The sequence below is a fragment of the Chlorocebus sabaeus genome, chromosome 12 (genome assembly GCF_047675955.1).
Source record: "Chlorocebus sabaeus isolate Y175 chromosome 12, mChlSab1.0.hap1, whole genome shotgun sequence".
Taxonomy (NCBI): domain Eukaryota; kingdom Metazoa; phylum Chordata; class Mammalia; order Primates; family Cercopithecidae; genus Chlorocebus; species Chlorocebus sabaeus.
Genome location: NC_132915.1, coordinates 110,353,072 through 110,365,959, shown reverse-complemented (window position 1 = coordinate 110,365,959; position 12,888 = coordinate 110,353,072). Strand labels below are relative to the sequence as shown.

The following is a 12,888-nucleotide window of genomic DNA, read 5'->3' as shown; positions in this document are numbered from 1 at the left end:
ATACCGGAAAATCCGCCGCCAGGCGCCGTCCCCGACACGGGGTGGGGAGAGCCGCGCGGGCCCGGGCGGGGAACGGCCCACGGGGTCCCAGCGTTGCTGCCCTGCCGGGCGGGGGTCGGGCCCCGCCCCCGCGCGCCCCCCGGGCCAGGCCCGCTCTCGGCCGGGTCGGCGGGGCGGGCGGGGGCGCGCGGGGCGGGGCGCGGCGCCGGCGGGGCCGGGACATGTAGTCCGCGCTCTGCGGCCTCCCCTGGGCGGCCCCGGCGCGGGCCCGGCCGCGGACTACGACTCCCGCCAGGCGCCGCGGCGTAGCGCATGAGCCCTGCTCGGCTCCGGCGCGTCTATTATGCTGCCGGGGCCGGCGAGCCAAAGAGGAGCCGGCCGCGCGGGCCGGGAGGGGACGGCCGCCGGAGCCGCGAGGCCAAGTACGCCTTTCTCTTGCTTCCTTGCGCGCGCGGGGCGGCGGGCGGCGCGGGCGGCGGCGGGTCGGGCCGGGCCGGGGAGCGCGGCCCGAGTGCCCTGCGCAGGCCGCCAGCGCGTCCGGGGGAACCGGGAGCCCGGGGCCGCCGCTGCCGCCGCCTTTGTGCGCGGCCACGATGCAACAAAGCGCGGCGGCCGCCCGGGGTCGCGGCGGCGGTAGCGGCGGCGGCGGCGGCGCGGACTCCGCTCCCCTCCGCCCGCTCCCGCCTGGCCGCCTCCGTCCGGGACTCGGGGGCGTCGCTGCGGCCGGGGCGCGCAGCCCGGAGTTGGCGCGGCCCGCGCGCCCCGCGCCAGCCCGGCCTCCGCGCGCCCTCCCTCACGGAAGGGATTTTTTTCCCCCTTTCCTCCGCCCGCCATCTTTCGAAGGGGGGAACCCAGGGAGGACGCGGAGGGGGAAGGTGCGCACGGCGGCCCCGGCCTGCGGCCGTGCGCTCCGCGGCGCCACTTTCCCCGCGCCTGTCCCGCCGGGCTCTCTCCAGAGCCGTTGCGGGGGCCCGCGCCTGGGGACCGTCGCCGCGCGCCGCTGCCGGGGCGGGGGGCAAGGCTGGGCTCGGGCCTGGGCTCTGCGCGGCCTCCTCCCAGAGTTACGGGCCCAGAGCTGACTTTGAGCGCCCCTGAGTTGTCGGATTATTGCACCCAAACCAGGGGGAGACCCAGTTCCCGTTTTGAAATCAGCCTGAAAATAGCTTAATCCGGGCGAGGGCGAGTTGGAGCGGGAAGGTCGAGGGTGTTTCTCCTTCTCACTTTTGGGGGCCGCCGGAGTGACAACGTGATACAAGCCCATCCGGGGAGAAATGCGCCCCCCGAACCTTGTACACCCACATGGCCCTGGTGGGCTCCCTGTGAATAAAGCTGGGGCGTGCGGGAAGTCTCATTCCACCGGTTGCTCGTATGGGGGCAGGGCCGGGATGGGGGCTTCGCGCGGCCTCCTCTCCCTCGAGGGCGGGCGTCCCAGAACTCGGCCCGCCGAGACCCACCGGGGGCAGGGACCCGGCGTCCATCGTGTGAGTTCCTCCATTGGACCTAGTCCTTGAGTGGTTGCGATCCTTAATTTTGGTTGAAAGCTTTCTGCTCAGAAATATATAGCTGGGGTTTCTCCTCCTTAGATCAAACTTGGCCATTGTCTACAAAAGTTAACCAGGAGGGGAGACTGTAGTGCATTGGTGGGCAGAGTAATTGGACTGGAACTGCAAGAGACAGCTTCGTGTGCCCCGTCCTCCCTCGCCCTCCCCTGTGAGAAGAAACAGAAGAGGAAAAGAATTTTCTCTTTCCCTGCTCTTTTGTAGGCTTTTCCCCTTACTCTTTACTTTAAAATGGAGGGTTTTTTTCTGGGTCCATGCCGTGGACCCGGGGAGATTCTGAAATCTATGCAAAGTTGTGTGGCATTTTTCTGCGGAAAGTAGTTTCTTACTGGCTTCCAACGGGGTCTAAGGAAGGTCTAAACCCTTGCAAGGGGCTGGCCTCAGGGGTTAGGGACACCTTCCTCCGGGGTCCTTCCCTGGCAGCCCTGATGCAGCCTCTCATTTGCAAATAAAGGTCTGTGTTTGCCGTTTTCTCTGTTGAGGCCTTGATGTGTGCTGGTGGTTACTGATCAGGAAAGATAAGGCACTCGCTGTGACGGGACAGGCTGCAGGCGAGCCGGGGCGTTTCTTTCTGACCTTCCCGGTAGCCTCGGAGGCCCAGTGCCTCAGTAGGGCACTGGGTGCCTGGAAAGACTGTGGGAGCAACTCCAGCCTGAGCCCTGCCGCTGGGACATCCGGGGAGGAGGGATTTCAAAAGCTTTCTCCGGGTGGGCAGTCACTCCCGTTTTTATTTTTGTTTTGTTTTTAGAAAGCAGAGTAATTACTTTCCTTTGACAACTCGCGCCTGCGTCGGAAGTGAGTGAGCTTTGAATGAAGGACGGGACTTGCAAACACTCCGTGCCCTCCAGTCTGAAGTAGTCATACCCAGAAAGTGAAAGTGGGGGTGTGCAAAGCGGAGCAGCCAGGCCTGCTACAGCCTGCGGTCCCTTCCTCTGCCCTCTTCCTCCAGGCTCTGGAGGTGCCAGCAGCAGGAACCCTGTGCACCAGGTGGCCGGTGATGGCCTCATCCCATTCCTGGTGCCACCAGGAAGTGCCACCACTTTCCCTGAGGCATGGTGGCTCGGGGTTTCCCAAGTGGGGTGATTGGCGCAAAACCCACAGGTGTGCTGTGTCTATCCAGCCGCCCGTCGGCCCAGTTCTCCATGGGAAGAGCCATGTTTTACGTGGATACACAGGGTACTGGGGCGGGGTGTGGGGAGCTGGGGCCTACCTTTCCGGGCATTGCTGCCTGGGAAGTGGGAGCTTGCCTGAAGTCATGCTGCAGGTCTCTTGGTTTTCAAAGCAGTTAAAGCAGTTGGTCAGAGGATCCTCCTCTTGCTTCCTTGACCCAGTCATCAAGGTATAACTGACCTGATGGGGTTCCTGTCCCAGGCAGGTTCCTTTTTTTTTTTTTTTCCCCCTTGAGATGGAGTCTCGCATTGTCACCCAGGCTGGAGTGCGGTGGCACGATCTCAGTTCACTGCAACCCCCACCTCTCGGGTTCTAGCGGTTCTCCTGCTTCAGCCTCCCAAGTAGCTGGAATTACAGGCGTCTGCCACCATGCACCGCTATTTTTTTTGTATTTTTAGTAGAGACAGGGTTTCACTATGTTGGCCAGGCTAGTCCCAAGCTCCTTACCTCGTGATCCACCTGCCTGGGCCTCCCAAAGTGCTGGGATTACAGGCATGCGCTACCGCGCCTGGCCGGCAGGTCCCTTATATCAGAAAGCCAGTATCTGGTTGAAACTAAAAGGTAACTGGATGAATCAAGGCAGAATGCAAGGCTTCTTGCCATAAGAAGGTTTTGGAACTTGTTGGTCTGCCTGGGGCCTTCCTGACCCCTGTGGTTCCACCCCCTTGTTGGAGCAGAAGAGATGTACAGGTGGCAAAGCATGATGGGGCGCCAGGTGCATTTGGGTCAGCATTTGCCAAGAATGGCCTTGCTCCTGTGTTTTTGTTGGTACTGCCACCTTGTAGAGGTGCCCAGCTGGTGGTGGAGCATAGGGCTTTCCGTCCTCTCCTTTCTGTCAAATCATGGGCCCCTGTGCCTGGGCCTTCCTGCTCCGATTCCTGGACTCCTGCCATCTGAGATGCTTGAGGTCTTGCTTATTTGTTTGTTTGTATTTTTAGTAGAAATGGAGTTTCACCATGTTGGCCAGGCTGGTCTCAAACTCCTGGCCGTAAGTGACCCACCCGCCTCAGCCTCCTGAAGTGCTGGGATTACAAGCATGAGCTACCATGCTTGGCCAAGATTCTTAAGAGCTCATTTATTTGTTTATTTTGAGACAGAGTCTCATTCTGTTGCCCAGGCTGGTGTGTCATGACATGATTTCCCCTCACTGCAACCTCTACCTCCTGGGTTCAAGCAATTCTCCCTGCCTCAGCCTCCCAAGTAGCTGGGATTGCAGGTGCCCGCCACCACGCCTGGCTATTTTTATTTTTACTTTTTGGTAAAGATGGACTTTCGCCATGTTGGCCATGCCGGTCTTGAACTCCTGACCTCAGGTGATCCACCCATCTGAGCCTCCCCAAGTGCTGAGATTATAGGTGTGAGCCACCATGCCCGAGAGCTCTTTTAGAGAGAAAGTGTCACATTTTGGGCCATTCACCTGTTGATGGTTTAAATTGTGAGTCTTCTGGTCACGGCTGGTTGAGCTCCCAGTGGAGACAGGACCTGTGTGTGTGACTGGAGGCTCGGACCCTGTTGTGTCTGTGCTGTTGGCTGTCTGCGTCTGGCACCAGCCTGTGGCTGTTCCCTGAGAGTCAGTTTGCAGGCTGCCTCTTCGCGGGGCCTTCGGAGGCTTGTGTTGGGAAGACGGGGCTTGGAACATGCCCCCGCCCCCCTCCTTGCTGCAGGCCCCCAAGGTACTGAGTTCGTCAGACGTTAACAAGGTGTTCTGGGGACAACTCCAGCCACTTGGAAAAGTGTCCCGCTGAGGGTGCGGTGATGTTCAGAAGTTGCCGGCTGGGTCTTTCTGAATGTGGCTTGTTAACCAGCTGCAGCATTTCCCAGAGCGCTGGTGGACTCGGGTGTGAAATGCAGAGGCGGCTGCTGGTTGGGCCTGGAGTCTGGGGCAGAGGGAGTGCCCTCGGTGCACCTGTGAGGACCTGGGGCTCCGAGTCGGTACCTGGGAGCTGTGGGGCTCGGGGGCGGGACGTCCTTAGCCTCTGTGTGAGCACTGACTGAGATGAGGCACAGATACGTCTGTGCAGGGTGCCTGGCCCTTGGAGGAGTGTTGAGGGTTGTAGCTATAACCTGTCATGTGGCAGAAGGAAGAAGAATCTACCATAAGCGGCTGAGGGGATGCCCTCCCTGTGCCATGCGTCCCTGCAGCCTTGGCCTGGCAATCCTACAGGGAGCAAAATGTGCAAAGGGGCACCTGTGTGAGCCTGCGGGTCCATGGTGCCACCCGCCCCCATCTGCCCACACCACAGGACGGAGCCCTGGGTGAGGTGACCAGGCCCTTGCTGGTGCCAGGGGCTGGGTAGGAGGCAAGGGTCAAGCACGGTGGCTCTGTGGGCTGTGGACTCACGGACAGATGTGCTGCACGCCCACGCTCTGCTCTTAGCCCTGCCTCAGGTCTGTCCCGGCAGCAGCTGGGGGCGCCCTGCAGTCCTCCGCGTTTGTGGTTGGGGGCGGGCAGAGAGCATGGAGGAGATAACCAAGGGGATGGTCTGAGAGCTGCGGCCCTGCTGGCCCCTTGTCCTGGCTTGGCATGGCCGGGTGGGAGAGCGGTAAGGCCAGGCCTGACTCCTTGGCCGGGGTGTTCTGTGCGTTTGGTTCTCAGCAGGCCGGCCAAGAGGAGATGGAGCAGACAGATGGGTGCTGGGTGGGCCCGCCGCAGCTTTGTTTTAAGAAGTGCACGGTCGGCGGAGTTCCGGGGCCTGACCCTGAGGCTGTGTCCCTCTGAGAGCACGGTGTCCCCTTCCCTGTAAAGGGCCAGGTGCTGTCCTCACTCACTGCCCCTCTGAAGAGAGTCCCCTGCCTGAGTCGTGGCTCTCCTGCCCTTCCCAGCCCTGTGGGAGACCCTGACTACGTGGCAGTGGCCTGGGGTTGGGAGGGCCCGACCCGTGTCTGTGGGGCTGGCTTCCTCGTTCCCACCATGTGCAGAGGAGGGTCAGGCCTCCTTACGCCCCTCATGAGGGTCCCACAGGGGTAGAGAGGTGGGTGGGGACAGAGCTTGGAAGAGGTGATAGGGTGTGGCCAGAAGGCTGTGGGGGCGTCATGGCAGGAAGGGAAACCTTCTGAGAGGCCACTCTCCCAGGGCCGTCAGGCTATGGAGAAGCACAGGCCCTGGGTTCAGAAAGCAGGAGGCGTATGAGGTCTTAGATCTGGAAGGCACTGGGGGGTACAGAGTGGGGAGAACTGTGGGGTACAGGGGACAGTCACGGGAGAGGCGGTGCTGGCAGTGGCAGCCTGCCCAGTGCGTCTGGGGCCATGCCCCAGGACAGCCCCACCAGTCCGCTGAAGCGCCCGGGGACAGGGCTGGGTCTGTAGACAGGCGGACAGGCAGCTGTGGGAGAGCAGGTGCGCTGTGCATGGGGGGCTCACGGCACTGGGCAGAGTCCCCTGGGGAGTAGGCACCAGGGCTGGCCGTGCCTGCTCGGGTGGGGCCCATGATGCCCAGCTGCCATCCCCAGGGCTCCTCCAGGGCGACAGGGGGCCCCCAACCCCCGACTTCTCCCCTAGCTCCACAGAAGGAAGCAGTTGGCTCCATCTGTCACTGAAGGCAGCCCTGCCCGGACAGATCCAGTTTCCCGAGTCCTGGAGGGTGGCCCCAGGGTGGCCGCTAATCACCACGTGGGCCAGGGAGGCCCCGCTGGCCGCCTGGGGACAGGTGCTCGGTTGGCCGGGTTAGTTTCGGGTGTGGGGGCGGCAGGCTGGGGTCCCTTCTCACAGGCTCAGCTCCCTCCTGCCACAGCCAATCACAGCACCGCTCCCAGCATTATCCTGAGAATTCTGGGGCCGTGGGGTGCTGGCGGTGAGTCTGGCATGGATGTCCAGCTTTGTTCAAGCTGGCTCTGGCCTTCTCTGCCTGGGTGACCTTGTGCCCCTTAACCTCTGAGCGTCCCCTCCACCTGTGGAAGATGGGGCTCATCTGACCCCCACTGTTACAGGACAGAGTCCAGGAAACGGGCTGGAGTGCTGCAGTGGGGGCCACCCAGTCAGGGACATGGGGACCCTCAGGGTACAGAGGCTCAGGGCTATGGAAATCCCAGGGCTGGAGACCCCTGGGAATGGGGAGCCCCTGGGAAAGGCCTCTCCTCGCTTCCTCCAGCACCCCCACCCCTGGGTCCAGTGCTCCTGTCTCCTATCCTTTAGCTGGCAGGCCTGGCAGAGCTGTGTAGCCTGGCCCTCCCTGCCACCGCTCCTCCCGACCCATGCTATAGCCGGAGTGGCCTTGGTAGCCGTCCTCCCAGCCCTGCCTGTTTGCTGAAAGCTGGGACTCCTCCTTCCTGGACCCCAAATAAGGGCTTTGTGTTCTGGGGCCAAACCAGACTGGAGATGCCCCCGTGGTCCAGCCGCTGCCCCTTGGCTGGTCTGCCCCAGGGTATGGCATTGGGGACGGCACCCCTCTGTCCTCCCTCTGTGGAGTGCCTGAAGGCTGTGCTGCTGTGCGGGCCAGGTGGTGTGCCCGCTCCTGCTCCTCTAGGTCCCTGCCCCCCAGGAGGGCCGTGGAATGGCAGGAGGGGTCAGGGAGGCTGCTGCCGGCTTTTCTGGGTGTTTTCTTTGGTGGCAACTTTACAGAGTCCCATTCCTTCCCCGTTTGTCCACAGCCCTGAAACAGTCCAGGACTCAGCATCTTTTCTGATAAATTCTCGGCTGGGCCAGCCTAAAAGGGGCTGAATTTCTGCTTTTCATTCAGGTCCTCCTGCGCCCTATGGAGAGGAAGGCGGAGTCCAGGGACCTTGGGAGGGGTTCGGGGGAGCACCCACAGCTTCTGGGCCAGAAGTGTGCCTGCCTGGGGCCACACAGCAACGGTGAGGATAGGTAGGACTCGGGCCACCTCACCAACATCCCTTCCGTGTCCAGCACAGAGCCCTTCCTGGATAGGGCATGAGTGGGACCCAGGGAGGGGCTAGTCAGTATTCGGGGGGCCTGGCCACTGCCCTCCCTGCTGGCTACCTTGGAAATCTCCGTGGCATTCCAGATCGTGTGTGTGTGTGTGTGTCAGGGGCTTGCTCTGACATCCAGGCTGGAGTGCAGCAGTGCGATCACAGCTGTGTCCTCAAGCTCCCAGGCTCAAGTGATCCTCCCAACCTCAGCCTCCTGAGTAGCTGGGATTCTAGGTGCACCACCAGGCCTGGCTAATTTTTTAAAATTTTCATAGAATCAGAGACTTACTATGTTGCCCAGGCTGGTCTTGAACTCCTGGCTTCAGGGGATCCTCCTGTTTCTCCCAAGGTGCTCGGATCACAGGCCTGAGCCGCTGTGCATGGCCTGGGTCCTTGAGGATCTCACCAGACCCGCTCACTGCTGAGTTCTTTGCTTGGCGTTCGAGGACTTTTGTGGTTTGTCTGAGTTTCCTCTCTGGGCAGTTTCAGATCCTCTTGTGTCTGAGGCAGGCTGTCTGCTCACTCCGACTTTCACCCGACTGGCAAGGGTGACCTCTGCCTCTCTCTCTGCTGGGCCCGGCAGGCAGCACCTGTGGGCTCTAGAGCATGGGCTTCATGGGCAGCTGAGTGGGAGACCCGGGGAGGGAGGTGGGCCCGAGGGAGGATCTCTGAGCCTCCGCCGCCTCCTTTGGGAGATGGAGCTCCATCCCTGTCCTTTGGTGCCCGGGGGAGAGCAGCAGTAGCACATCTGGCTCCCCAGGCCTGTCCCCAAAGGACCCACAGCTTCCCTGCCACGGTCCCAGGGACGGAGTGCGTTTGCTGAGGATGAGACTGCTGCTGCGACAGGCAGCTAATGGCCGGGCTGCCTTTCTGAGGGGGCCTTGCCCACACAGCAAAGAGCCCCTCAGAGCGAAGCAGCTGCCAGCAGGCTGTGTGGGAGCCCCTCACCACAGGAGGACTGAGTGGTGAAATTAGTTCTCCTGCCCTGTCTCCCACCCTTCAGCTGGCAGGCCTGGTTGAGCCCCTATATGTGCTCACAGACCCTTCAGGTTCACGTTCTAGCACACTGGCTTCCAGCCCCGCCAGTGTCCAGGGTCCCTGTGAGCCCTGGCGTGGGCCCCCGCTCCCCGAGAAGAGGAGCAAGAGTTTACCCCCCGGAGACCACGCAGAGCAGGTACAAGGGGTGAAGGAGGGATAGCAACACAAAGGTTTCATGTGTTTAGACTTTAAGGCACTGGGGTCTCTGGCACTGCTGCCTTCCTCCAGCCCAACTCACTCCACCTGAGTCCATCTGCCCCACCCCTGCCCCACTTCCTCACAGGAGTCGCCTCAGCTTCCTCCCCATCCCATGAAGGTGGAGAGTGGGTGCAAGGCAGAACCCTGGACCCCCAGTTGCTGTGAGGACACAGCATGCAGTGTGTGTGTTGAGGAACAGGGTGCTGGGGGCCTGGGGAGAAGGGAGGTGCGCCCTCTTCCCTCTGAGAAGCTTCCGCGGGCAGGGGCAGCTCTGGGCTGGCCCGTTTCTTCCAGACTCCACTCATTTTCACCCCTCATGTTATCATGAAGCAAATTCCAGACACGTCTAATTCATAGAACTTTCAGTCCAAATCTCTGAAAGATGAGGACTTTTGAAAGGTTATAACTACAATGCCACCGCACCCTAGATACTAACTCTGGTTCCAGAAATACAGCCAGTGTTGAATCAGTGCCCCTTGACTCCTCCAGCAGGCTCTGCCAGCACACCAGCCCAAGGCACACAGCCTCCAGTGCCCAGCTTTGCTTCACACCCAGTGCCACTGCCTACACCAGCCGTGGGGCCCAGGCCACCCCTTCCTGGACTGTACAACGGAGCCACCCGCCCACCCTCCCTCTTGGTGACACAGGGGGCTGCGCGAGGGACTGAACCCTTTACAGCTGGTGCAAGGCTGCCCATAGTTTGAACCTTTGTGTCTGCAGAATACCGGGTTTCATTCGTGATGTCATCTTAGACCCTGGGGTAGGGGTGCATGTAGGAGAGACACCTCCAGCCCCTGGGGAAACGCTCCCCTTGCGGGTTTGACTTCCTGAAATCCAGACAGTTGACAGTCACGACAGGAGTAGAGGCAGGTGACACAGAGTGGTCAGACTCCGGCCTGGGGGGATAGGGATGTAACAGTGAGGGGCTGGTCCCCGGCGTCCAGACATGATCCTTCTGTTTACTTTGTTTCTGGGAGCTGGGAGAAGTAAAGGCCGTGTTTGTTTTGGGCAGATGTGTTCTGAATGTCCAACACTGCCGGCCACGCTCCCAATGTTAACCTCTGTTCGTCCACGTGGCACCCTGGGGTGATGCAAGGTCCTCCTCCCTTTGCTGCGGCCCTGGGTGACTTGGGATCTAGGGGCACCTCCTTTTCTCCCCAGCCAAGGGGGCCCATGGTCACACCCAGTTCTAGCCGCTGGCTAGGACATCCCAGCTCCCAGAATGTCCTTGCATGAGTGAAGCTGTGGCCTGTGGGGGGTATGACTCTCATGCTTGCCCATGGGCTATGGGGGGTATGACTCTCATGCTTGCCCATGGGCTATGGGGGGAAGCTCTCGACAGATGACAGCCTTACTGAGCTCTCAGCACAAACCATCTCTTCACAGCGAGGTCAGCTGGGGCTGGAGAGCTGGACTGTGATCCTGGTGTGCCGACACCTGGGTGCTCCACGCCTCCCTCGCGGGGCCTCTGTGTCTGGTGTGTGGACCCCATAGTGGCCCCCTACCGCCTTTCTGCATGGTCTCTGTGTCTGGTGTGCGGACCCCATGGGGGCCCTGCAGTCAGCCCTTTTGGAGTCTCCACTGAACCTTGGGTTCTGGAGGGGCCTTGTGGCTGGCGGCTGGTCCTGCCCTGGGCTGCCTTTGTGTCCTTGCTGGCCATTGGGGGTGGGGTCCTTAACTGCCCAGGGTCCTCTTGCTGTGTGGCTGCCTGCAGGCTGAGGAGCCTGGGGTAGGAAGCCCAGGGTCTTGATCCTAGGCTGTGCCTCCACTGCCCACTGCTGAGTGCTTCATGTCCCAAAGCCTTTGCACTCAGGTGGTGGCACTCCGGAGGTGAAGGAGGAAGGGGCCTCAGCTTAGTCGTCTGTACATGTGCGCAATCATTCTGACCTTGCAGGTTCGTTGTGGGGATCGCGGGGGTCTCAGCATCAGTGAGCTGAAGGGTTTGTGGCCCTGGCCGACCACCTGTGCTGTTTGTGGTGTTTTCTCCACTGTCTGCTCCCACCCCACCCCACCTCACCCCGCAGAGGAGCTGCCGATGTCTGGGCCAGAGGGCGGAGGTGGGGTGAGCGTGGTGTGAAAGCACCTGGCTGTCCTGCTTGTGCGTCCTCTGGGGTGCTCAGAGGCTGGGGTAGGGAGATCCCACCACCGTCCTTCTCTTGTTGGAACCTCCACGTCGATTTGTACCTTAGTCCATCACTGATTTTCAGCTGGCCTGGCCAGTAGTCTGTTTCATTGTAATTTCTCTGTGGAAGCCTCAGTTGCCTTTCACATCTCGGGATGTGGCCCCGAGCTCCCCGCACAGACGTGGAAGGTGCGTGGCTCTGGTCGGGAAGCTGTTTGCCTCGTCTCCTTTCCGCCGCCCTAGGGGAGGTCTTTCAAGGCGGTCTGCAGGTCGCCCTGGTTCTTTCCAGCGTCCGTGTGGGGCTCCCTCACACAGATGCCTTCGGGTTTCTTCATCTTCTCTGTCTGGACGGTAGAGACACCGAGGGTGGCAGAGCCAGGCGCTGGCTGAGGTTTTTGTCTGTCCACCCACTGCACTTGGAGGGAAGGCGTCTGCGGACGGGACTGGCCTTCAGCCCCAGAGGGGATGATGTGGTGTGAACGTGCTGTGGACGGGGACCTGAGGCACTGAGCCCGTCTCAGCCGTCCCTCCCCCCAGGACTCTGGGAGTCGCACACTCTCCCACAGGGAGGGTCACCCTGGGCTCTCACCGGACTCGTCTTCTGGTCTCGTCTTGCCCGGCGTGGTCCTTACCAGGTGGTGGGTGTCGGTACCTGGGAGCGGAGAGGGCTTGAAGCGGATGCCACCCCTTTGCCCTCTGGCTGCCCTCCCTCCCCGCCCCTCCCACTGGCTGGTGCCAGGCTGCCTGAGGGCTCCGCTTCTGTGCTGAGGGCTTCTTGGGGAGGCAGGGCCACTTATCATGGCATCGTGTTGTCCTCAAGTTTTTGCAAAAACCTGAATGTGTGTGGGGTAGGCATCTCAGAGGGCAGGTTGGTGTTCCAGGAGAGGAGAGGTGAGGTCACCATACCTCGCCACTGGGGGTGGGGCAGTCGCCTGCCAGTGTGTGCCAGGGGCTTTTTACACTGCACCCCTCAGCCTTCCAGGTCTTGTTGGGGTTGGTGTGTTTCTGCCAGGTAGCGGAGCTGGAGGCAAGCTGCACCCTCAGGGCCTGTAGTGACCACTGGCATTCAGTGAGCGCATGCTGGCACCAGGCGCAGCCCTAGAGCTTTAACCACATTGGCCGGGATTTCCCTGGCAGCACCAGGAGGGCTCCTGGGCTGGGCCTCGGGCGGCTCTGCAGTGGCTGGTGGGCTTGTGCCAACCAGAGCCCAGGGCGCCCCTCCCTCTGCCTTGCTCAAGCTCACAGTCCATGGCTGGGCGGGGCTGCCTTCCCCACCCAGGACGAGGCCTGCACTCCGGTGTCCATGGGCCGAGCTGGGCTCCTACTCAGCCTCTGGTTTGGAACAGTGGGCGGGTGGCTGGAAGTAGGTGGCTTGAAGGGCCTCATCTGGCCAGGCGTTGTGTCCTGATGGCAGCAGAAGCAGGCCCCCACGTTGAGCTGTGACCGTCTATCCTCATGCTTGAAGGAAGCTGGCCTGCAGCCTGGGAGCCTTCGTTTGTCCCATGACCACTCCCACACCCCCAAAGGTCAGTTTCAGCCCCATTTCCTGGGTCCTGGGCCTGGGCAGCAGCAGTGGGTACTGGGAATTTCCCCCCATGACTGACACCTGGGAGCCGACATCTGGGCCCTGGGACACGGCAGCAGCACAGCCTGGGCCTTCTGTCGGTGCTGCCCGGCAGTCTCAGCGGAGCTGCGTGTGGTGCTTGGTGCCCGTCACTGGCGTGAGCTCTCTCTGTGCCTGACTCCTCCACCCTCAGGAGCCTCGCGGGGAAGTGGAAGGACCAGGTCGTGTGGCTGGCCCCAGCGTCTGTGCTGCCTGGGGCCCAGCAGAACGGGTGTTCTGGGAGGTACCTGGAGACCTTGGGAGGGCAGGAGCCTGCTGCTGTCCAGGCATTGAGGGAGGGTCGCAAGTCACAGGAGACAGGACACAGGTCTC

The 12,888-nt window shown here is 61.5% G+C and overlaps 1 protein-coding gene across 3 annotated transcripts in view; it reads left to right on the top strand.

The window, feature by feature from the left end:
- The first annotated feature begins 299 nt into the window (after window positions 1-299).
- The window catches only part of BRD3 (bromodomain containing 3), a 36,338-nt gene continuing 23,749 nt past the window's right edge, over window positions 300-12,888 (top strand). For 2 of the 3 annotated variants that reach the window (XM_008005743.3, XM_008005741.3), the window contains exon 1: window positions 300-422. The gene's annotated coding sequence lies outside the window, so the exon portion shown is untranslated. Of the gene's footprint in view, window positions 423-9,509; window positions 12,479-12,888 lie in introns of those variants that run through there. The other variant, XM_008005742.3, reaches the window with a different exon arrangement.